Source organism: Grampus griseus (genome assembly GCF_964374135.1).
Source record: "Grampus griseus genome assembly, chromosome: 2".
Taxonomy (NCBI): Eukaryota; Metazoa; Chordata; class Mammalia; order Artiodactyla; family Delphinidae; genus Grampus; species Grampus griseus.
Genome location: NC_139018.1, coordinates 16578712 through 16605694, shown reverse-complemented (window position 1 = coordinate 16605694; position 26983 = coordinate 16578712).

Genomic DNA, 26983 nt, shown 5'->3' with positions numbered 1-26983 from the left:
TGTAGTCTTGCTAAGAACTTGTGGCAGAATCCATGAAATGTATTTAGCACAGTGTCCAGAAAATAAATACAAACCACCGGCTAGGTAACACTAATTTTTACTGTGATTACTGTTGTCATCCTATTGCAAATTTAATGATAGTTATCTTTAGCAGTTGGAGAAGCCAAGCTGGTTTACTTAGTTTTGCCCATCCCTCCCTAGTATCCTTGTCAATCTATTCCTCAGTACTGTTAAATCTACCACTAGTGGATACACTTACTAATTGGAACATTGCCTCCTACAGAGAAATAAGTTATTGAGCACATGTCTCTCGTGTACCTCTCTTTTGCTTCTATTTCTCAACTGCACTATAAAATGTCTCTTACACATGGAATTCATATATACAAAATTACTATGAGAAGTTTGGAAGTTTTGATTGCAGTATCAGAGACTTCCTTGAGATCATGGGAAAGTCATTTAATGTCGCTTATTCTTATTCCACGTAAAACAGAAAAAGAAATCTGTCCAAAACTTCAGTATTCCTATAGGGAAAAATATCTGTGCAGAATCAGGCAATTACAGTCATTGAGTGAGATTCCACTTTGAGATAAATTGATGAAAAGCAAAACTTTTGAAAAAAGGATTAAGTATATGTATAATGACCCAGATTTTTACCTCTACCACTTGGGTAGTTTTAATCTCTGACTTCTTCATTGTAGTTGATTGAATAAATTGATATCTTAACTGTAAGAGCTGAATTCTATACATCTCAGACAGTACTTGGTTTCTGTGTGTTCCATAGCTGCTGTATCATGCTGTGAGGATTTATCTGTCCATATGCCTCTGAAAAGATCTCAGTATGAGCTGTTAAATGTTATTGGATTTGGTCAATATTCCATGTGAGTTGGTAAGTACAGCTCAGCTGAGTCACTTGACAAGTCCCTGCAGTTAAGGATTTAGTTTGTAACACCTCCCAGAAAAAAGAAATAAAAATAAAGTACCACTTACCTCTACTTTATATAATACGTCTATGTATCTCAATTCCTCCAGAGACTGAAGCTGTTGGGCCAGCTGGACAACTGATAGAGTCTTACATTTTCATAAACAGAGTATCCTAAAAATTTCCTTCCTCCCAAGGTAGCATGAGGAGATGAGAGTCTTTTTCCCATTTAACCCTAGCATTGCTTTAAAAAGATTTGCCATTGTCATGAATGTTAATTGCACATGCATCTTTCAGTCTAAAATATAAAAACTTTTTTTTCAAACATGAAGCAAATCTCTCAGAATTAAAGAGTAAGCACTTTTAGAGATACGACAATTTATAGAAGTGGATATTCAGTAGTCGGCACAGGACAATTGGCAGGATATAAGAAAAATAAAAGCAGAGATTCTGGAAGGGTGGTATTTTAATAATTGATGGCTTTTGGATGTGTCTGATGTGAATGAAGGAGTTTCTGTTGAAAGTATAAAATGCAGGACAAGGAGTTAAGAGTGGGGAACATGCGGAGTGATTCCCAGAGCCTGCTATCTCCCTCTGGGTTGCTTAGGCAAACTTTATAGTGGTCTTATCTTTAATATGAAAAGCATAGAGGAAAGATCATCTGAGGAAATAATAATAATTGTGATATTGATGATAATACCAATAGCTAACATTTATTGATTGATAATTATATGTAAGCAGTGTTCTTTTATTCCATTGCTTTATGATATTAAAAAGACAAATAAACAAACATGATCTTTAAAATAATAACAACCACACTAAGGACCTCAGAAATAAGGCAAAGGAGCTTTAATAACATTAGGTCAAAGTATCAAAAATGAAGAGAATCGATGAGTTCTGTGTATTACATCTCACCAAATGAAGTCTTGATACGCAGCTTGACATGTAAGACCCTTGACATTATCTGGCTTTGGTCTGTCTTTCCAGTATCTTCTCAACTTTTCTAATTGCTGTAATCCAGTTTATATTTCTTGGTTTCGATGACAGTTCTTGGATTCATACCGGGCTCAGTGTGCCTTAGCATAGCCTGTTCCCAGTGTTCAGTGGACTTTCCATTCCCCTCTTGTTTACCTGCCAAGCTCCACTTTGTCTTTTCTTCAAATACTGCGACAGGTATTTGCTTCCTCTGTGAAACATTTTCTGCAGAACTGAGAGGGTGGGGAAGCCAGTGAGCCTTGACACTACACAAACTCAAGATTGAACCATATCTTTTTTTTTGCCTTCTGATATCTTTTTATTATTTATTTTCCTTTTATTTATATTGAGATATAACTAACATATACCATTGTGTAAGTCTGAGGTGCACAACATGTTGATTTGATACATTTATATACTGCAATATGATCACCACTGTAGCGTTAGCTAACACCTTCGTCATGTCACATAATTATCATTTTTTGTGGTAAGAACAATTAAGATCTAGTCTCAACAACTTTGATGTATATAATACAATATTTTTAAATATATTCATAATGCTGAGCATTAGAGCTCCAGAACTTATTCATCTTGTAACTGCAAGTTTGTGCCCTTTGACAAACATTCTTCCCATTTCCACAACCCTGCAGCTCCTGGTAACCATTCCACTCTGCTACTATGAGTTCAGCTTTTGTAGATTCCACATATGTGATCACATAATATGTGTCTTTCTCTGTCTGACTTATCTCACTTAGCATAATGCCTTCAAGTTTCATCCATGTTGTCACAAATAGCAGGATTTCCTTTTTTTCCCATGGCTAGAAAATATTTCATTAATTATACATACATACATACATACACACACACACACACACACACACACACACACACACACACACAAACCCTCTGCATTTTCTTTATACATTAGTTTATTGAAAAACACTTAGGTTGTTTCCATATCTTGTTTCCGTATCATTGTGTATAATGCTGTAAAAAATGAGAGTACAGACATATTTTCAATATCCTGTTTTCATTTCCCTTGGATATATATATCCGAAAATGGGATTGCTGGATCATATGGTAATCTATTTTATAGGTAATAATTCGAGGAAACACTGTACTATTTCTCGTAGTGGTTGGATCAACTTAAATTTCCTTCAACACTGCAGAAGTGTTCCCTTTCCTCCACAGCTTTGCCAGCATTTGTTATCTCTTGTCTTTTTGATGATAATTATTATAACAGGTGTGAGGTGATATCTCATTGTGGTTTGAATTTTCATTTCCCTGATCATTAGTTTCATTTCCCTGATAATTAGTTCATCTTTTAATGAACCTCTTGACATTCATATGTACTCTGGAAAATGTCTATTGAGGTTCCTCTGACCATTTTTTAATCATATTTTTAAATTTATTTATTGAAGTTTATGAGTTCTTTATATATTTTGGATATTAATCCGTTGTCACATAGAATTTACAAATATTTTCCCCATTTCATAGATTGCCTTTTCATTTTGTTGATTTTTTTCTTTTGCTGTGAGAAGATTTTTAGTTTGATACAGTCCGACTCCTTGACTTTTGCCTTTGTTGCTTGTCCTTTTGGTGTCATATCCAAAAAATTCTTGCCAAGACTAACGTTGAGCAGCATTTTCCCTGTGTTTTCTTCTAGGGGTTTTATGGTTTGGGGTAATATATTTAAGACTTTAATCTATTTTGAGTTAATTTTTATAAGTGTTATAAGGGTCTGGTTTTATTTTGCTTCATGTGGTTATCCAGTTTTCTCAACACCATTTATTGAAGAGAATACCATTTTCCCATTGAATATTCTTGGCTCCCTTTTCAAATATTAGTTGACTGTATATGTAGGGACTTATTCATGGACTCTCAATTCTGTTCCATAGGTTGATGTGTCTATTTTTATGCCAGTACCATAATGTTTTGTTTACTATAGTTTTGTAGTATAGCTTGAAATCAGGACAAGTGATACCTACAAGTTTGTTCTTCTTTATCAGGATTGCTTTTCCTATTTGGGGTCTTTGTTCCATACAAATTTTAAGATTTTTTTCTATTTCTGTGAAAAATATCATTGGAATGTTGATAGTGACTAATGATTTAACAGACGGTGTTGGTGGGATGAACATTTTAACAATATTAATTCTTCTGATCCATCAAGGTGGATATCTTTCAATTTGTTTGTGTCCTCTTCAATTTCTTTCATCAGTCTTGTGGTTTTCATTGTTCAGATCTTTCATGGTTAAATTTATTCTTGAGTATTTTATTGTTTTTGAAGCTATTATAAATGAGATTGTTTTCTTTATTTTTTCAAGATATTGTTCTATATTATTCTATTGTTAGTGTATAGAAATATAATGATTTTTGTCTGTTAACTTAATATCCTGCCAATGAACAGAATTCACTGAGTTCTACCAATTTTTTGATTGAGGCTTAAGGATTTTCTAAGTATAAGATCAAATTATCTGCAAATAAACACAATTTTATTTCCTTTATGATTAGAATGCCTTTTATTTACTTATTTATTTTGTCTGATTCCTCTAGCTAAGATTTCCTGTACTTTGTGAAATAAGAGTAGTGATAGTGAGCATCTTTGTCTTGTTCCTGATCTTAATGTAAAAGCTATACAACTTTCACTATTCAACATGATGTCAGTGTGGTTTTGTAAGGTTTGTAATACACGGTCATTATTATGTTGAGGTATGTTCCTTCTATACCCAATTTGTTGACATATTTTATCATGAAAACATGTATTTTGTCATATGATATCATCTATTGAGATGATCATATGACTTCTTTCATTAATACAATGTATCATATTTCTTGACTTGAGTATGTTGAACAACCCTTGCATCCAAGAGATAAATCTCACTTGTTCATGGTGAATGAACTTTTTAATGTGTTGTTGAATTCGATTTGCTAATATCTTGTTGAAAACTTTTGCATCTATATTCACTGGAAGTGTTGGTCTACACTTGCATTTTTCTTGCATTTTTTTATCTGGCTTTGGTATCAGAATAAAGCTGGCTGTGTAAAGTAAGTTTGAGAGTACTTCCTTTCTTTCAATTTTTGGGAAAATTTGAGAAGGATTGGTGTTAATTCTTTTTAATGTTTAGTAGGATTCACCACTGAAACCACCTGGTCCTGGGCTTTTCTATATTGGGAAGATGTATGATTAATGATTCAATCTCCTTACTCATCATTGACCTATTAAAATATTGAATTTCTTCATGATTCAGTCATATCAACTTGCATATTTCTAGAAATATAACCATTTCTTCTAGGTTATTCAATTTGTTCACATACAGTTGTCCACAGTTGTTTCTAATCCTGTGTATTTCTCTGGTCTCAATTGTAATGTCTCCTCTTTCATTGCAGATTTTATTAGTTTTCTTTCTTTTTTTTTTTTTTTTTTTTTACTTAGTCTAGCTAAAGCTTTGTCTTTTTAAAAATCTTTTCAAAAAAACAGGTCTTAGTTTCATTGATCATTTTTTTTAACATCTTTATTGGAGTATAATTGCTTTACAATGTTGTGTTGGTTTCTGTTGTATAACACAGTGAATCAGCTATATCCATACATATATCTCCATATCCCCTCCCTCATGCATCTGCCTCCCACCCTCCCTATACCCCATCTAAGTGGTCACAAAACACTGAGCCCATCAACCTCTGCTATGCAGCTTATTCCCACTAGCTATTTATTTTACATTTGGTAGTGTATATATGACAATGCTATTCTCACTTCATCCCAGCTTATCCTTCCCCCTCCCCATGTCCTCAAGTCCATTTGCTATGTATGTGTCTTTATTCCTGTCCTGCACCTAGGTTCTTCAGAACCTTTTTTTTTTTTTTAGATTCCATATATATGTTTTAGCATATGGTATTTGTGTGTCTCCTTCTGACTTACTTCACTCTGTATGACAGATTCTAGGTTCTTTCACCTCACTAAAAATAACTCAATTTCATTTCTTTTTATGGCTGAGTAATATTGCATTGTATATATGTGCCACATCTTCTTTATCCATTCATCTGTCAATGGACACTTATGTTGCTTCCATGTCCTGGCTATTGTAAATAGTGCTGCAATGAATACTGTGGTATATGACTATTTTTGAATTATGGTTTCCTCAGGGTATATGCCCAGTAGTGGGATTGCTGGGTCATATGGTAGTCATATTTTTAGCTTTTTAAGGAACCTCCATACTGTTCTCCATAGTGGCTGTATCAGTTTACATTCCCACCAACAGCGCAAGAGGGTTCCCTTTTCTCCACACCCTCTCTGGCATTTATTGTTTGCATATTTTTTGATGATGGCCATTCTGACTTGTGTGAGGTGATCCCATATTGTAGTTTTGATTTGCATTTCTCTAATCATTGGTGACGTTGAGCATCCTTTCATGTGTTTGTTAGAAATCTGTATATCCTCATTGGAGATGTATCTATTTAGGTCATCTTCCCACTGTTGGATTGGTTTGTTTGTTTTTTGATATTGACCTTCACGAGCTACTTGTATATTTTGGAGATTAATCCTTTGTCAGTTGCTTCATTTGCAAATATTTTCTCCCATTCTGAGGGTTGTCTTTTCATCTTGTTTATGACTTCCTTTGCTGTGCAAAAGCTTTTAAGTTTCATTATGTCTGATTTGTTTATTTTTGTTTTGTTTTGCTTTTTGTTTTTTGCATTATGCGGGCCTCTCACTGTTGTGGCCTCTACCATTGCGGAGCACAGGCTCCAGACGCGCAGGCTCAGCGGCCATGGCTCACAGGTCTAGCTGCTCCACGGCATGTGGGATCTCCGGACCGGGGCACGAACCCGTGTCTCCTGCATCGGCAGGCAGACTCTCAACCACTGTGCCACCAGGGAAGCCCTGATTTGTTTATTTTTGTTTCTATTTCCATTTCTCTTAGAGGTGGGTCTAAAAGGATCTTACTGTGATTTATGTCATAGAGTGTTCTGCCTATGTTTTCTGCTAAGAGTTTTATAGTGTCTGGCCTTACATTTAGGTCTTTAAACCATTTTGAGTTTATTTTTGTGTATGATGTTAGGAAGTGTTCTAATTTCATTATTTTACATGTAGCTGTCCAGTTTTCCCAGCACTGCTTATTGAAGAGATTATCTTTTCTCCATTGTATATTCTTGCTTCCTTTATCAAAGATAAGTTGACCATATGTGCATGGCTTTATGTCTGGGCTTTCTATCCTGCTCTGTGGATCGATATTTTTGTTTTGGGGCCAGTTCCATACTGTCTTGATTACAGGAGCTTTGTAGTATAGTCTGAAGTCAGGGAGCCTGATTCCTCCAGCTCTGTTTCTCTTTCTCAAGATTGCTTCGGCTATTCAGGGTCTTTTGTGTTTCCATACAAATTGTGGAATTTTTTTGTTTTAATTCTGTAAAAAATGCCATTGGTAGTTTCATAGGGATTGCATTGAATCTGTAGATTGCTTTGGATAGTATAGTCATTTTCACAATGTTGATTCTTCCAATCAAAGAACATGGTTTATCTCTCCATCTGTTTGTATCATCTTTAATTTCTTTCATCAGTATCTTATAGTTTTCTCCATATAGGTCTTTTGTCTCCTTATGTAGGCTTATTCTTAGGTATCTTATTCTTTCTGTTGCAATGGTAAATGGGAGTGCTTCCTTAATTTCTCTTTCAGATTTTTCATCATTAGTGTACAGGAATGCAAGAGATTTCTGTGCATTAATTTTGTATCCTGCTACTTTACCAAATACACTGATTAGTTCTAGTAGTTTTCTGGTAGCAATTTTAGGATTCTCTATGTATAGTATCATGTCATGTGAAAACAGTGACTGTTTTACTTCTTTTCTGATTTGGATTCCTTTTATTTGTTTTTTGTCTCTGTTTGCTGTGGCTAAAACTTCCAAAACTATGTTGAATAAGAGTGGTGAGAGTGGGCACCTTTGTCTTTTTCCTGATATTGTTGGAAATTATTTCTGTTTTTCACCAGTGAGAAGGATGTTGGCTGTGAGTTTGTCATATATGGCCTTTATTATGATGATGTAAGTTCCCTCTATGCCTTCTTTCTGCAGAGTTTTTATCATAAATTCATGTTGAATATTGTCAAAAGCTTTTTCTTCATCTATTGAGATTATCATATGGTTTTTATCCTTCAATTTATTAATATAGTGTATCACACAGATTGATTTGCATATATTGAATAATCCTTGCATTCCTTCGATAAACCCCACTTGATCATGGTGTATGATCCTTTTAATGTACTGCTGGATTCCATTTGCTAGTATTTTGTTGAGGATTTTTGCATCTATGTTCATCAATGATATTGGTCTGTAGTTTTCATTTGTTTTTATAATATCTTTGTCTGGTTTTGGTATCAGTGTGATGGTGGCCTCATAGAATGAGTGTGGGAGTGTACCTTTCTCTGCTATATTTTGGAAGAGTTTGAGAAGGATAGGTGTTATATCTTCTCTAAGTGTTTGATAGAATTCGCCTATGAAGCCATCTGGTACTGGGCCTTTGTTTGTTGGAAAATTTTTAATCACAGTTTTAATTTCAGTACTTGTGCTTGGTCTGTTTATATTTGCTATTTCTCCCTCATTCAGTCTTGGAAGGTTGTGCTTTTCTAAGAATTTGTCCATTTCTTCCAGGTTGTCCATTTTACTGGCATATAGGTGCTTGTAGTAATCTCTCATGATCCTTTGTATTTCTGCAGTGTCAGTTGTTACTTCCCCTTTTTCATTTCTAATTTTGTTGATTTGAGTCTTCTCCCTTTTTTTCTTGATGAGTCTGGCTAATGGTTTATCAATTTTGTTTATCTTCTCAAAGAACAAACTTATAGTTTTATTGATCTTTTTTATTGTTTCTTTCATTTCTTTTTTATTCATTTCTGATCTGATCTTTATGATTTCTTTCCTTCTGTTAACTTTGGGTTTTTTTGTTCTTCTTTCTCTGGTTGCTTCAGGTGTAAGGTTAGGTTGTTTATTTGAGATGTTTCTTTTTCCTTGAGGTAGGATTGTGTTGCTATAGACTTCCCTCTTAGAACTGCTTTTGCTGAATCCCATACATTTTGGGTCGTTTTTGATTTCCTCTTTGATTTCTTCAGTGATCTTGGTTATTTATTTGCGTGTTGTTTAGCCTCCATGTGTTTATAATTTTTACAGTTTTTTTTTTCCTGTAATTGATATCTAGTCTCATAGCATTGTGGTCGGAAAATATATTTGACATGATTTCAACTTAAATTTACCAAAGCTTGATTTGTGACCCAAGATATGACAGATCATGGAGAATATTCCATGAGCATTTGAGAAGAAAGTATTCTGTTGTTTTGGGGTGTAATGTCCTGTAAATATCAATTAATTCCATCTTGTTTAATGTATCTTTTAAAGCTTGTGTTTCCTTACTTATTTTCATTTTGGTTAATCTGTCCATTGCCAAAAGTGGGGTGTTAAAGTCCCCTACTATGATTGTGTTACTATCAATGTTCCCTTTTATGGCTGTTAACATTTGCCTTATGTATTGTGGTACTCCTATGTTGGATGCATAAATATTTACAGTTGTTATATCTTCTTCTTGGATTGATCCCTTGAACATTGTGTAGTGTCCTTTGGCTTTTGTAATAGTCTTTATTTTAAAGTCTATTTTGCCTGATATGAGAATTGCTACTCCAACTTTCTTTTGATTTCCATTTGCATGGAATATCTTTTTCCACCCCCTCATTTTCAGTCTGTATGTGTCCCTAGGTCTGAAGTGGGTCTCTTGTAGACAGCATATATATGTGTCTTGTTTTTGTATCCATTCAGCCAGTTTATGTCTTTTGGTTGGAGCATTTAATCCATTTACATTTAAGGTAATTATCAATACGTATGTTCTTATTCCCATTTTCTTAATTATTTTGGGTTTGTTTTCATAGTTCTTCTCCTTCTCTTGTGTTTCCTGGTTTGGTGGTGCTGAATTCTCTTAACTTTTGCTTGTCTGTAAAGTTTTTAATTTCTCTGTCGAATCCAAATGAGAGTGCTGCTGGGTAGAGTAATCTTGGTTGTGTTTATTTTCCCATTCATCCTTTTAAATATGTCCTGCCACTCCCTTCTGGCTTGCAGAGTTTCTGCTGAAAGATCAACTGTTAACCTTATGGGTATTCCTTTGTATATTATTTGTTGTTTTGCACTTGCTGTTTTTAATATTTTGTATTTGTATTTAATTTTTGATTGTTTGATTAATATGTGTCTTGGCTCCTTGGATTTATCCTGCATGGGACTCTCTGTATTTCCTGGACTTCAGTGGCTATTTCCTTTCCCATGTTAGGCAAGTTTTCATCTATAGTCCCTTCAAATATTTTTCCTTTCTTTTTCTCTTCTTCTTCTGGGACCCCTATAATTGGAATTTTGGTGTTTTTAATGTTGTCCCAGAGGTTTCTGAGACTGTTCTCAATTATTTTCATTCTTTTTTCTTTATTCTGATCTGCAGTAGTTATTTCCACTATTTTATCTTCCAGATCACTTACTCATTCTTCTGCCTCAGTTATTCTGCTATTGATTCCTTTTAGAGATTTTTAAATTTCATTTATTGTGTTGTTCATCATTGTTTGTTTGCTCTTCAGTTCTTCTAGGTCCTTCTTAAATGTTTTTTTGTGTTTTATCCATTCTATTTCCAAGATTTTGGATAATCTTTACTATCATTACTCTGAATTCTTTTTCAGGTAGACTGTGTATTTCCTCTTCATTTGTTTGGTCTAGTGAGTTTTTATCTTGCTCCTTCATCTGCTGCATATTTCTTTGTTTTCTCATTTTTCTTAGCTTACTGTGTTTGGGGTCTCCTTTTCAGAGGCTGCAGGTTCGTAGTTCCCGTTGTTTTTGGTGTCTGCTCCCAGTGGGTATGGTTGCTTCAGTGGCTTGTTTAGGCTTCCTGGTAGAAGGGACTGGTGTCTGTGTGCTGGTGGGTGAGGCTAGATCTTGTCTTTCTAGTGGGCAGGTTTGCGTCTGGTGATCGGTTTTGGGGTGTCTGTGAACTTAGTATGATTTTAAGCAGCCTCTCTGCTAATGAGTAGGGTTTTGTTCCTGTCTTGCTAGTTGTTTTTCATGGGGCCTCCAGCACTGTAGTTTGCTGACCGTTGGGTGGAGTTGGGTCTTAACATTGAGACAGAGATCTCTGGGAGAGCTTTCGCTGGTTGATATTATGTGGGTCCAGGAGGTCTCTGGTGGTCCAATGTCCTGAACTCGGCTCTCCCACCTCAAAGGGTCAGGCCTGACACATGACCAGAGCACCAAGATCCTGTCAACCACACGGAAGCCAAGGAAGAGGTTTCAGGAGAAACCAAATCTGTCACCTTGATCTTAGACTTCCATCCTCCAGAGCAGTGAAAAAATAAATTTCTGTTGTTCAAGCCACCCAGTCTTCTGATATTTTTTTGGCAACCCTAGAAGATTGGTAGAAGCCCCTCTGAGCCATCATCTCTGAGGGCTGTTGCCTGCCTTGGTCCCAGTCCAGCAGCTCCTTGACACCCAGGAATTGGATCATGAAGCCCCAGCAGTGGCTCAGATCTTCTCCAGCTGCTCACAGACACCTCAGAGGCCCCAGCACTCTATTGATCTCTTCTCTTGCTTTACAAATCCCTATTTCACTTATTTTCACTCTGATCTTTGTTATTTCCTTCCTTCTACAAACTAAGGCTTATTTTGTTCTTCTTTTCTAATTCCTTGATGTGTATAGTCAGGTGGTTTATTTGAGACTTTTTTGTCTTAAAATATGCATTTATCTCTTTAAGCTTCCCTCTAAGGAGCTGTTTTGCAACATCTCATAGGTTGTGATATGTTGCGTTTCAATTTCATTTATTTTGAGATATTTTTATTTCCCTTTTGATTTCTTCTTTGATCTATTGGTTGTTCATGTGTGTGCTGCTTAATTTCTACATGTTAGTAAAATTTCCAGCTTTCCTGTTGTTATTTATCTCTAGTTTCATTCCATTGTGATTGGAAAAGATACTTGGTATGATTTCAATTTTCTTAAATTTGCTAAGACTTGTTTTGTGGCCTACTATATGACTATCCTGGAGAAAATTTCATGTATATTTGAGAAGAATGAATATTCTACTACTCTTAGGTGGAATATCCTATATATGTCTATTAGGTCCATTTGATCTAATGCATGGCTCAAATCAATGTCCCCTTGTTGATTTTCTGTTTAGGTGATCTATCCATTGCTGAAAGTTGTGTATTAAAATTCTCTAGTATTATTGCATTGTTGTCTACTTGTCCCTTTAAATCTGTAGGTATTTAATTAATATATTTAGGTGTTCACCAGTTGGGTGGGTATATATTTACAATTTTTTTACCTTCTTCATGAGGTGACCCCTTTATAATAATATAATGATATTCTTTGTCTCTTGGTACTATCTTTGGCTTAAAGTCTATGTTGTCTCATCTAAGTATGGCTACCCCCTCTTTCTTTAGGTTTTTACTTGGGTAAAATATCGTTTCCCATCTCATCACTTTGAGCCTATGTATGCTTAAAGCTGAAGCGAATCTCTCTTAGGACACATAGAGTTGGGTCTTTTTTTGTTTAATCTGTTCAGCCACTCTGTGACTTTTAATTAGAGAATTCATTCTATTTCCATTTAGAAGATTTACTGATGTGTGAGGGCTTAGTAATGCCTTCTTGTTGTTTTATGGCTGACGTTTGTTCCACTATTCATCTTATCCTCTCTTGCTGCCTACTTTTGTGAATTGGTGTTTATCTGTGGTGATATGCTCTGATTCCCTTCTCTTTATCTTTTGTGAATGTGCTATAGGTTTTTCCTTTGTGGTGACTATGAGGCTTTCATCAAATAACTTATAAGTCTATTTTATGATGAGAGCAACTTAACTTTGATCACATAAGAAATTTTATTCTTTTACTCTTCCCCTTTTATGTTTTTAATGTCAAAATTTACCTCTTTTTGTATTCTCTATTCATTAAGAAATTATAATACAGTTATTTTTGTTACTCTTTTAAACTATAATATATTTAGTTAGCACAACATCATATTACAAACTTAGAGTTTTCTGAATCTGACAGTATATATTTGCCTTTACCTGTGTGTTATATATTTTTGTATGTTTTCATGTTACTAATCAGCATCTTTTTATTTCAGCTTAAAGAACTCCTTCCAGCATTTCTAGTAAAGTAAATCTAGTGGTAAAGTCCTTCTGTTTTTGTTTGCCTAGGAAAGTCTTTATTTATCCTTTATTTCTGAAATATAAATTTGCCAATGGAGTATTTTTGGTGACCATTTTTCTCTTTCAGTACTTTGAATACATCATTCCACTCTCTCCTTCCTGAAACTTTTCTTCTGAGAAATCCACTGATAGTTCAGTGAAGGTTCCTTTGTAGGTTGCCATCTTTTTTATTTGCTGATTTTAAGATTCTCTCTTTATCTGTGATTTTTAACAGCTTCATTATGATGTGTCTTGGAGAAGATTGTTTTGAATTGAAATAATTAGATGACATATTCATTTCAGGAACTTAGATGTCCAAGTCTCTCCCTGGGTTTGGGAAGTTCTCAGCCATTATTTCTTTAAATAAGCTTTCTGCTCCCTTTTTCCTCTCTTCTCCTTCTGGAATTCCAATGATTCTGATATTGGTTCTTTTGATGATGTTTCATAGATCATATTGGCTTTCTTAGTTCTTTTTTATTCTTTTGTCTTTGTTCTCCTCTAATGGGTTTATTTCCAAGTTCTTTAATCTTGTACATCTTCTCTTGATCTTACAGTGCACCAGGACAGGTATTGGTAACCTCTCTTTTGTTTTCCTGATTATCCTACTGCTCAACATTATAGTTTCTCCCTTGCCAGTAGACCCTGGCTTGTTTTCTGCCTACATTCTCTATTTACCCGAGAGTGTTCTCACTCTCATGCTCAGAAGTGTGCACAGGGAGCCGGCTACAGAGCTGTGCGTTTGGCACTCATGTTACTGGGGGTGCCTGTACATGAGGTTTTCCCAGCAGCTCATGGGCAGGCTTCCTGCTAGATTCTAGAAGGCATTCAGCAGGAACCATGTTCCTTTCATGCCCTCTGATATTCTTATCCACCTTTTCCCTCATTTCCTCCCTCTCCACAGTCATGGAGCTCTGGTTTTAATACTCTGAGTGCTGCAAGAGAGAGATAGGTTTCTATAGCAGCTTCTGGCACAGCTGTGGAAGCTGAGAACTCATGGACTACCCTCACTTTTCCCCCAAGGGAGAGATGCCCAGTCCTTCTTCTCTAAGCTGTGCTGCCTAGGTGGAGGGATGATGTGGCAAAGATCTTCTTACCCACTCCATTGTGTCCCAACTCTTTTTTTTTTTTTTTTTTTTGGCTACAGTGGAATGCTGAAACTTTTCCAGAAACCTGGAGTTATGCAAAGGCTTTCTTGTCCGTGGGTATCTGCTCAAGTCAGTATTTTCCAGGTACTTCCAGATGGTGGCTGAGAGCATCTGGAGACAGTTCACAGGATCCTGACAGTTCCAGAGCCCATATGGGGATTTGTTTGCCTTAACTAACAAACAGGTGGGTTAGACACTTACCAGGTCTCTTAGTGCATGGTGCTGGTTTCCACAGTTCCCTCAAAGACACTTTTGTTTGTGGATAGATGCCGAATTTCAGAGGTTAAAGGAAGGAAAATATGAGGTACATCTTATGACAGCATGATGTGGATATCACTCTGGACTATGCATTTATTAAACATTTTTATATTTTGTTTATCAAGGATTTTATATTAATTCTTAGTTTTTAAAATATTTCATTAAACTATTATCTTTGTTACTGAGGTTTTGGATCCCCATTTAAATGGTGTGCTCTAGATGAGTGCCTTACTCTCCTCACCCTAATACTGGCCCTGCTTCCCTGATCACTCACCATGCAAGATAAAAGTAATCACCCTCTCCCTTTTCTTTTGTACAAAAATATATTATTACACAATGATGTTTACACATTGTTAAGCATTGCTTATACCCATTTAATCCTCAAAAATATGAAAAGGATATTACAAATTTAAGGTAGATAATAGTGTTTTCCCCATTTCACAAATGTGAACACTGATGTTTGGAGTAATTATCCAATGCTATACACTAGCGAGTGTTGGACCAGGGATGTGAAACCTAGTCTCTCTAACAGCAAATCCTCCACTTTTAAACAGAATACTATATTGAACACATTTTTAGCTTCTGGTAGCCCCTGAAGGAAGGAGATGATAGAAAATTGATGTTTCTATTACAGTTGGGAAAGCTGTGAAATCTGTGGACCCTTCTCCAGCTTAAGGAAAATGAGCTGATTTGAATAATTGTGAAATCAGTTCTTACAGAGAATCTTAAGGGTCAGCTTCCCAAAAGGAATTTCCTTCTCCAAAGTTATGCCCACATTTTTAGGCTCTTATATTCCATATTCTCTAGAATTGCTACCACCTCTTAGGTACTCAAGAGACATTGAACAGAAATCAATATGTACTTGTAACTGTCACTGACAGGGAAAGTTGGAGTCTTGTTTCCCAATATGTCAGAGTAACTTGCTCCTGCAAAATTATTAGGTCTGTGTGACTTTCTAGCCATCCTGACTTCAAATAAAGTTATTTCAATAGATAATGAAAGTCCTCCAAGCTCACAAGACAAGGAAGACCTTAATTAAAATCGATGAAGAAAAAAATCTGTAAAAACAATTAAGCACTGAAGTTGACTCCTTTTAATTTGGGGTCTGAAGGTCTTCTTGGTAAATTACTGAATCATTGGAGTGATTTAATTTGGCTTCCTTGAATTAAGTTTTGGTGTACTAGAACTGTCTCTCAGATATCGTATAATATGCAATCCTGAGAAGCATTACAGGAATGGTAAAACTCCTAAGAGAAAGCAAAACATTTAAAGAATCAATTAGATAGAGGAGTCAGCTGTCTTCTGGAATAGATTCTTTCAGTTGACATATTTTAAGAGTTGTTTGTTCCAGAAAAAAAAAAGTTGAAAGTTTTAATATAAATTTTATCATAAGAAGGGTCTATACTTCAGACTTTTTCTAGAATTCAGTGTTTATTGAACGAAATAAGTCAGTGAACAATATAGATCGGGGGGGCTATGTGATTCAATTCTGTCCAAAACTTAACAAATAAACAAAAATCAGGCCTTAAGGCCTTAGAGAAACATAAGTTTTCTCTCTCTCTCTCTCTTTTTTATTTACTGGATTGAATCAAAAGAATGTAAGCCTGAGTCTGCTAGGGTCACCATGGGAAGAGAGAAAAAAATGGAGAGAAGCCAAAACTTGATATAATTTGGATTCCTGGATCAAATTGATTCTGGAGCCTACACCTAAGCTTTTTAATATTGTTACTCTTCTGCATAAAACAGTTTGGATCTGATTTTCTCTTGCCTGTGAACAGTGAAGTAAATATTTGTTAAGAACCTTATTTTCTCCCACCTGACTTTCAATCAGGTGATACCATTTCATGAATTAAATGTACACCTTCACTCAGGATATATTAGTAGGAAATAGTTAATCCTCATTTTTAAGAAAGGTTTCTTTGTGAGCAATATTTTTCTCTTTAAGATACTCAATCTATTTGGAGAGTTTTTTAATTTATCTCAAATTTGCATATGTACAAACACTGAATAGGTTTTTGAAAAATTCAGCCTTTAAATTGTATGAAGCTCTCTCTCTTTTGAAAGTATGACTTAAGCAAATAGGGCATCATAAAACAGGTTATAATCTGAGATTTCATAATTTGTTATATAGGACTGATCTTACTATGGTCAATTGACAGTAGTTATAGACAGATGAGCCATAAATAGTGAAAGCTACAGTTCTAAAATGAATTCAAGATAGCAATGGTTGACTAATGGATGGAGAGCATTACACTGAAAGAAAAATAGTATAAATAATTTGAAATATCAATATGACCTAGTTTCTTTAATTTCTTAAACCTATGAACTTGTCAAGTAAGTCACTGTCGTACCACCATCAAAATGGATTGTTTCTGTTAATTAAATCTCTCCTCCAAATGTTTATTTAGGGGTAAAAAAAGAGAAACAGCCAAACTAATGATATCCAGTTGTGTGAATTTTCACTTCCTTGGTTTAATCAGTCTCATGCAGACATATGTATTTAGGAAACCCATGTCCAGATACTTTGGTTAATGATGAACTTGTTCTGCAATTGTTTAACTCTCTTTGGCTTTTCTTTCCCCATCTGTAATGGGTGACACTTCCCCCACTGAGTCACTCTGGACTTTAAATTATGAAACCATGCCAAAGTTCTTTGCAAAAATAAAGTGTTCTGTATGTGATTCATAATCAAAATAATGATGTTAACCTCTACAGGGTCTCCTAAAAATAATTATGCTTATAGACTCCAATTCAGTACAGCTGGCTTGAGTTTCATTTTGAAACCCATATTAAGTTGGAAGCATTTGATCAAGTAAACTCAGCTTTAAAAGCAGTAGACAAGCTACAGAAGAGGCGGGGAATCTAGTTATGAAGAGACCAAGTTGAAAGAATCAGAATGTGCTTTTTTGGTAATTTGTGTACATAAACACAGATCATTTCCCAAAGCAAGGAAGTAATCCCTTGTTAGAGAGAGACAGAGAAAGTTGATAAAGCCAGATGGGTTAATATCCTTTGGAAGAACAATGATAATAGTTTCCATTTATTGATGGTATTGTCTGCACCAGAAACTAGCTGAGCTATGCACACATACTTTCTCAATTATTACATAAACAACTTTAAGATTTGTGTATTATTAAATTCCATATTTTACCAAAAAGGAAACTGAACTTTTAAGAGATTAACTTGCTTTATTGGAATTACAGATTAGTTAGTGATAAAATAGGTATTCATACAAGCTTGGCGAGTTGCTAGAAAGTACAATATATAACAAGAAGCACCATATTCCCCATTTACTAAGTCATGTGTACTGAAAAACAACAATTTCGATCATACTTGAGATGAGCAAAATAATCTACAACCTTATTTTTAAATTTAGAGTAGGTGATTGACTAATTTTTTTTTTCTTTTTTCTCTCTCTCTTTTTTCCCATTAATCAATCCTTACTATGATGAAGAGTGAAAAATGACAATCATAATCAGGCAAAAGAGGATTTTTTTTTCCCCACAAATCCTAATTACACCAAAATGTGGCTGAGTATTGCAATAGGATTCCAAGGAAGCCCAAAAGTCGTTAGTCGATACTGATTATATCAGTCAGAACTTCCAATTGTCGGTGACAGAACCCCAGGGCAATAAGCTAAAACAATGAAAAACTTTGGGCAGACTAATTGGATGATATAAATGGTAATTCCAAGAGTAGATATAGCTTCAGTCACAGCTAGAAGCCAGAGCTGAAATGATCACAAAGCCTTTTACTTTCTTCCCAAGCACACCCACCCATCTTTCAGTTTGGCTTCCCTTTGTATAGGTCTCACTCTTTTGATGGGAGAATGACTCCCAACACCTTCAAGATCATAGACTCAACTTAGCGGGTGTAGCAGAATGAATTTCATCCTTCTGCCCTGTAGCTGTGGGTCAATTTCAGGTAAGGAGTATGAGCGACTTGCTTGGAATACATGTCCAAACTTCGGTCCAGTCAATGCCACCAACAGGTGGAGTCTGGGGAGGTACAGACCCACACATACCTATTCCCTATTCTAATCTTAAATGGGAGGAAAGGACACAGAAAAGAGAAAATGAGAAATATTCATTATAGAAGCTGCTGTTTTCCTATGTGCCATATATAATATCTTATTTTGCCCTCACAAACATCTAACAAAGTAGTGTTATTATCCTTATTTTAGAAAAAATGAAGTTCAGGGATTTTAAGCATTTGGTACATTTTAATACACGTGACATCTCCAACATATGTACATGCTCTCAGCCACAATATACTACTCCTCTGGGAAAGACTGATGTCACTTACCCATCGAAGATGCAGATTATTTTTCTTACTCTGTGCCAAAGCTATGCAGACATAATAAACCATATTGGATACCTAGAAATTGGGAAAATCCTCCATTTCCTTTAAATATGACCTAGGCTTTCCAAAATTTTATGAATAACAAGACTTATCTGTAGGGAGGTGGAAACTGGGTCTGCCTAGGGCTTCACAAACTGATGGAAATCTCCTTGTTACTTTATTATCACATAGGGAAAGTTTATACTGCTCAGCATTCCTGTTTCTACTTTCCTTACCAACCTGATTGAGGCTCATTGAATTAGACATACTGGCTTGCAAGCTTTTTAAAAAAGAAGCTCATTTACAGGAAGGCAGGGGCTAAAATAAAGGATATAGTATAGGCTTTTCTTCAAACTTTTCTACCTCTCTTCTACCCAGGGATAAAGACTTCACTCTGATATGGATTTGTAAGCATATGGAACCCTCTGAAGTAGAAATAGTGAATGTGATGGAATGAGTCCCTTCTGCCTTCGGCTACGAATGATTCACCAGTTATTTACCTTAGGAAAGCAGAAAATAAAAGGGACAAGATTCTGTCCCTTTAGAAGACTCAATTTTTCTAACTCTAGGCTATTTGACACAGAAGAGGATTGGATGGTGTTTCTCTTAGTGTATACTCCCCGAAATGGAAGACAGTGATATTGTTCTGTTCTAAATTTACTTACATTTCTGTCGTGTTTTAAATTATCTCCTTTTAAATGTTTTTGTTCTATTCCAAGTTTTCTTTACAAATTCTCCTTTATACTCTAATACATTCTTTGGCTGATATGTAAATGGTGGACATAATAATTAGTACAAGATATTGCAGAGCATGTATTAGGCTAGTTTCAATAACAATTCCTAAAAGAAGTTTATACATAAGTTGTCTTATAAGTTCACATAACCTAAGACTACAGTGTAGAAAATAATACCATCATGAGGTTGTACCATGGGTGTAAGCAACAGATGATGACCCTGACTTCTAAAATTATTTTATCTCAAGAGATTTAGTCAGTTCATCTCAACCAATGTATATTAAACACTGACTAAAAACTGAGAAGTGTTTCTGGAAGTCTGGGAGCCATTGGTGAAAAATATGTCTGTCCAACTGCCGGGAAGGCCATAGTGCATGCTATGCCAGCTACAGCCTGTGGAGGATAAATAGGCACATTCTTAACTAATTATGTGTCTAGAACCTGAAATCTCCAAGAGCATTCTTAAAGTTCTAGAATTCCAAGCTGAGATATTTAGAAGCACTACAACATCTTAATTTTGCAAATGTATCATTTTTCAGAGAAACTTAGTATGACCTTTCACTACTCATCTTTAAAGGATTCCTTGCACTCAAATAAATTGTCGATTTTGACAAGCACAATAGCCTAGTCAAAAAGTTATTAACACTCAGTAACCTTATGCCTACAGAAAAAGTAAACATCCAAATTTAATGGCACATAAAAAATATGAAAACAGTGTTTGCTTAACAGGTCACAACATCACTTTCTTCTTGGAACCAATTTAGAGTATGACTTAAAGAACATAAAATCTACTTGAAAATAGTTTTTTCTTACTTTTCTTGTAAGATGTTATTTTTGAGTATATTTTTATTTTATTTTTATTATTTCCCAGTTTTGTTTTTAAGTCTGCTAGATTGAAGTATGATTAAGATATTGAACCAAATAGAGTATGAGTTGGTCCTTGGTTGAGAAAAGACTGAAGATAGTATTTAGGAAATTTTTAATATTTATTGTAATTTTCTGCTGAATTAACTTGCAAACTATCTTTAAAATCTCAGGATGATATGATGACTCTATCTCTCTATTTATCTTCTATCTATCTATCATCTATCTATCTATATTTATCTATCTATCATCTATCTATCTATCTATCTATCTATAGATCTATCTATCTATCTATCATCTGTCTATCTATCATCTTTCTATCTATCATCTATCTATCTATCTATCTATCTATCTATCTATCTATCTATCTATCTATCTATCTATCTCTTGCAAACATTTAAGTTTAATCTGGTTCTCATTGCCAGTTTGAAATATTATTGACTCTTTTTCTGAAAAATGGTGCAGATACTGAGATGGGAAAGCAACAAGAGAAATGTAATTTTTTTTTTTTTTTTTAGACTTTGTTAGCAGTATAAAGTCTCCTGCTAAAATCTTGCCTGGAGGCAGTCTCAGTCACAGTACTTCAGGAACTACATAATTGCTGTCAAAGAAGTTTAGCCTATTTCAACCAAAACTAAGTCAGGTTTCAAAGTCATACTATGGAAAAAAAAAGTGGGAGAAGTTAGCTTATTCTCACTGGATAAGTGATGAATCCATAATGATCTAACCTCAGATTAAAACGTTGCACCTGAGTTGATGAACATTTATTCAAGCAACATCTCGCACATAAAGTTATAGATCCACACAAAAGAGAACACAACCTTGAAATGAGGACTTTAGTCAGTTTAAACAAAAATAAATAGTAAATTCTCCACTCCAAAACCCTGTGAATGGGAAGGGGAGATGTTGAGGTGAGAGCTCTTAAGATAGGATTTATAGAGCAAATAGGGAGATTAAGGGAAGAATAACTTTTGGAAGCTGTAGCAGCAGTATTAGGAATAACTTTTTGGTTAATCCTTGGAGATTATAACTTACATGCATCTGTCCACAACACCTGCCTAACTGGACAGTTACCTTTACTGAGGAGAGCCTACCTTATATGACAGTGAACCTCCAAGCTTCCATGTAATCTTTTGTATCAAGAACATGCTTGCTAGTGTGTATTTATTGATGAATGGGCTTAGCTTTAAATGTATCAAAAGACAACATTTAGCATTCATATGTGTGTGAAATTTCTAATAATACGTGCATTAAAATGCTTCATGAGGATCATTCTAATAAAATATTTGATTAGCTGTGTAAAAGTGCTATATTCTCCTGTATTGCTTCATTTGAACCCACTACTGCCTTGTAAAGTAGGCAAGGTAGATATTTTTCATTCTGTTACACAGAAGGGAAAAATATTGAGATTTGAGGTCTTAAATAACTACCTCAGTTTACATAGCTAGTAAAGGGATAATGAGTAGCTTTGTAATGGAAGAGAAAGTAGACAACTGCACACTGGTTATCAGTCTCTAAGTAGTGGGTTTACTGCTGGAAATCTACAGGACACCTGGTCCTCATAAAACTGATGAAGGAAGTCCTTAGAGAGCTGATTTTAGTATACAGATAAAACAAGCAATTTCAGGGTTTTATCTTCATTCATTCAGTTGGTCATTTATTTACTTTCAATAGTACAGTAAATTATAGTGGAATTACCATCCAAGCCTAAAACTGGAATATTCCCAATCACATATTGTGCTTTTTCTGTATCTCACACCCTCATGTTATCATCTTTCCTAAAAGTCACAACTACATTGAATTTTGTGTGATATATAAACATATATATCATACATTTATATATATGTGTATTTCAATATGTATTTACCATACACATGTGCATATACACACATAAATCAAAACTGAGTACAATTTTATAAAAATAAAATTCATTTGCTTTTCTTTAGTTTGTTTTTAAATTCTATATTATTCCAAATTTTGCTACTACAATTTTTCACTTTTTGTTTAGTCACAGTTCATTTATTTTCACTGCTGTATAATATTCCATTGTGGGGATATGTCACATTTTTTAGTTTTCTCATTGAAAGTATTTTAGTTATTCATTGTCTATTATGAATAGAAATGCTTTGAACATTTCTGGGAATAAATCTATGTACATAAGCTAAAATTCATCTTGAGTGTATACTTAGCTCTGGACTTGGCAAGTCACAGGTCATGTGAATATTCAACTTTATAAGACAATGCTAATTTATTTTCTGAAGCTGCTGTACTTACTTACACTTTGACCAACAATGTGTAGCACAGCACTTTGACACTGGATATTATCAGGCTTCTTAGCTCTTTCTAATCAAATGATTGTAGAAAGGTTTCTCATTATGTCCTTAATGTACATTGTCCTGGTTAGTAGTGAGATTGATATCTAGTTATATAGTTATTAAATACATGTTCAAGTCTACTACTGTTGACATTTCCTTTATTGATATGTTGTAATCCTTTGTTGATTAAATGTGCTGCAATTATTTTTCTAGGTTTTTAGGTTATCCTTTCACATTTTTAAAGGTGCCTTTTGATGAACTGAACTATTTAATTTTAATTTAGTCATTGTAGGTATGGCCCAGACTTTGTGTTTGCTTAAGAGATCTTTCCATATCTTGAGGTGAGAAAGATATTCATCTATTATTTTTATAATTTCAAATTTTTCTTTAGGTATTTAAAAGTTTAATACATCTGGATCTTGGTTTTGTGCATAACGTTAGCTAGAGATTTGATTTTTAACATAGGCATAATACATTTTTCATCTACATTTGTTGAACAACACATTCTTTCCTCAATAATTTGCTATGTTATCTCTTTATATATATAATTCTTACTATGAGTCTGCTTCTGAGTTCTCCATTCTATTCAATTGGTCAATGTTTCCTTCCCTGTGTAAACACCATATCATCGTAATTACTGATACTTTGTCATATGTCTTTGCATCTTCCCCTCCTAAATGGGCTTTTTCAAAAATATCTTTGATCTTCTTCCCAATTTGCAAGTCTGTACACATTTTCTAAAACATTATTTTACTGTGAAATACGACACACAGAAGAGTGCATAAAATATAAATGAGCAGCTGCATAAAATACTATAATGCTAACACTAAGAAATGGAACATGGCCTTCTCCCCAGAAGTCCCTCATATACCTCGTATCAATTACAATCTCCTTCTTTTCCTTGAACGTAAACAGTCTGCTATTTTCATTGATAATCACTTACCTGCTGTGCTTTATATTTGTATTATCTGAGGATGCACACCTTACCAATACAGATTAATTTTGATTGTTTTTACGTATTATATCAGTGGAAAATACAGTAAGTATTATTTTCCATCTTGCTTCTTTTGAACAAATTTATGTTTTGAAAATTCATCCATGTTGTGACATACCTGTATTGTTCATTCATTTTTATTTCTAAATAGTATTCCATGGCATGAATATATACCACACAATTAATTTATCTTATGGAAATGTGAGTTGTTTCCAGTTCGAAACTATTAAGAATAAAAACAAAAATAAACAAGTGGGACCCAATGAAACTTAAAATCATTTGCACAGCAAAGGAAACCATAAACAAGATGAAAAGACAACACTCAAGATGGGAGAAAATATTTGCAAATGAATCAACGGGCAAAAGATTAATCTCCAAAATATATAAACAGCTCATGTAGTTCAATATCAAAAAAACAAACAACCCAGTCAAAAAATGGGTGGAAGACCTAAATAGACATTTCTCCAAAGAAGACATATGGATGACCAAGAGGCACATGAAAAGATGCTAGATATCACTAATTATTGGAGAAATGCAAATCAAAACCACAATGAGGTGTCACCTCACACCAGTCAGAATGGCCATCATCAAAAAATCTACAAACAATCAATGCTGGAGAGGGTGTGGAGAAAAGGGAACCCTCTTGCACTGTTGGTGGGGATGTAAATTGATACAGCCACCATGGAGAACAGTATGGAGGTTCCTTAAAAAAGTAAAAATAGAATTACCATATGACCCAGCATTCCCACTACTGGGCATATACCATGAGAAAACCATAATTCAAAAAAAGTCATGTACCACAATGTTCATTGCAACACTGTTTACAATATCCAGGTCATGCAAGCAACCTAAATGCCCATCAACAGATGAATGGATAAAGAAGATGTGGTACATATATACAATGGAATATTACTCAACCATAAAAAGGAAAGAAGTTGGGTCATTTGTAGAGACGTGGATGGACCTAGAGACTGTCATACAGAGTGAAGTAAGTCAGAAAAAGAAAAACAAATGCCGTATATTAACCCAAATATGTGGAATCTGGAAAAATCGCACAGATGAACCTGTTTGCAAGGCAGAAATATAGACACAGACATAGAGAACAAACTTATGGATACCAAGGGGGGAAAGGGGAGGTGGGACGAATTGGGAGATTGCGATTAACATATATACACTAACATGTATAAAATAGATAACTAATGAGAACCTGCTGTATAATACAGGGAACTCCACTTCACTGTACAGTAGAAACTAACACAACATTGTAAAACAACTATACCCCAATTAAAAAAAAAAGAATTGCATCTCTATGGATTATTGTAAATATCTTCTTGGATACACACACATATTTCTCTAAAGTAATGCTGAAACTGAAATTTTTGGGTCTTAAGGGATACGTAACTCAAAGTTTAATAGATAAATGCTGAACTGAAGACCAATTTGAACATCTGTACGAAGTATATGAAAGTTCTTGCTACAGTATATTTTCACCAACATCTGATAGTCAACTTTTTGTTTTGTTTTTGTTAATGTTTTGCTATTCTAGTGGATGGGTAGTGGTAGATCATGATTTAAATTTGCATTTTTGTGATTACTAATAATATTGAGTTATTTCCATATGATTATACGATTATTGGTCATATATTATTCCCATTGTAAATGTCCACTTTTTATCCTATTTGATCTCTCTTTAGCTTATTGAGTTTAAATTTTTTTTAATGTTTTAGATATCATTTTTCTGGTTAAATTTATAATAAACGTCTTATTTAACTGTACTGTTTGCCTTTCTTTTTTTTTTTTTTTTGATTCTCTTAATGGTGGTCTCTTTCTCCCACCTCTGCCTGCTGTCCTTTTTATTACACAAACAAGAGCTCTAAATATATAGTCAAATTCATTAATTTTTTTCCTTTGTGATTGGTGCATTTTTGTACTGTTTATATAATCTTTCCCTATCCCAAAACATGAAGAGATTTTTCTGTATTACACTCTAAAGTTGTACATAGTTTTTATATTATATATTTGGTGCTTTTTTATAATTGGATGTGTAATCTACATGGAATTGATTTTGGGGGTTAGGTGTAAGGTTGTGGTCAATATTCTTTACCATCCCTGACTCTGGATACCAATTTGTTCCCAAATGTTGACTGAAAAAACTGCTTTCTCTCTGTTATTCTGAAATGTCATCTTTCCCTCAAATAAGTGTCAAAGTTGGCTTGGTTCTATTTGTATCTTATGTCTTTTGTTTGTGTGTATATGTTTACCCTTGTGCAATAATCTACTAGTTGAATTATTTCAACTAGTAGATTGAAATAATCTACCAGAGGACAGATTTTAAAAGTCGTCTTACCATGTTTTTTTTATCTTCTAGAGCATCTCAGCTACTAGCTCTTTGCATTTCCATATAATATTTTAAGTGACTTGTCACTTTTACACATACACACACATACACCTATATATGACTAATGGATTTTCATTACAACTGCATTAAAACTATGAACATCTGGGGGAAATATGAATCTCTACATTGTTTATTCTTTTACTCCATGAATATAGTATAGTTGTTTTATTAATTATTCCTAGTATTTTTGATAGTCTCCTATGTAGTGATCTTTGAATCACTTTATAGCAATTTAATTTTACATATAAATATTCTAAAGATTTATTCCTAGACACTTTTAATTTGAAAAGCTATTCATTGTAAATGATATTTTTTAAATTTTATATTTGGTTTGTGTCACAAATTTATAAATAAAGGAGATTTTTTGGAATAATGAATTCATATTAATAGTTTAATTAATATATCCTCTGTTGATTTTGATTAGGATTATATTAAATCTTTATAGCAAAGAGGTGTGAATTTTTTTTAAATTTTTACACGTATCTTACATAGTTTGTATAGATTTTGGTCCAAAAATGTTATACTTTTGTAAATGTTGAAATTGATCTCTTTTTACAAATTTCATTCTTCATTTTTTTGTGGATGGAGTATGGATATGTGATTGACTTTTGTATGTTAAGTTTAAATCCATGCAGATTTATAGACTTATGGCTAAGATATATATAAAATATCCTTGTATTTCTAAGATAGGACAAATGTGTTTTTTATTCTCTGTTGAGTTTGAGCTGCCTGTATTTTTAGTTTTTATTTTTATTGCCTCGATCTTAAATGTGAAGAAATAGGACCTTAAATTTGTCCTTCTTACACTATTCCTCATTGAATGGGTATTAAAGTATATTACTCACATAAAATGAATTGGAAA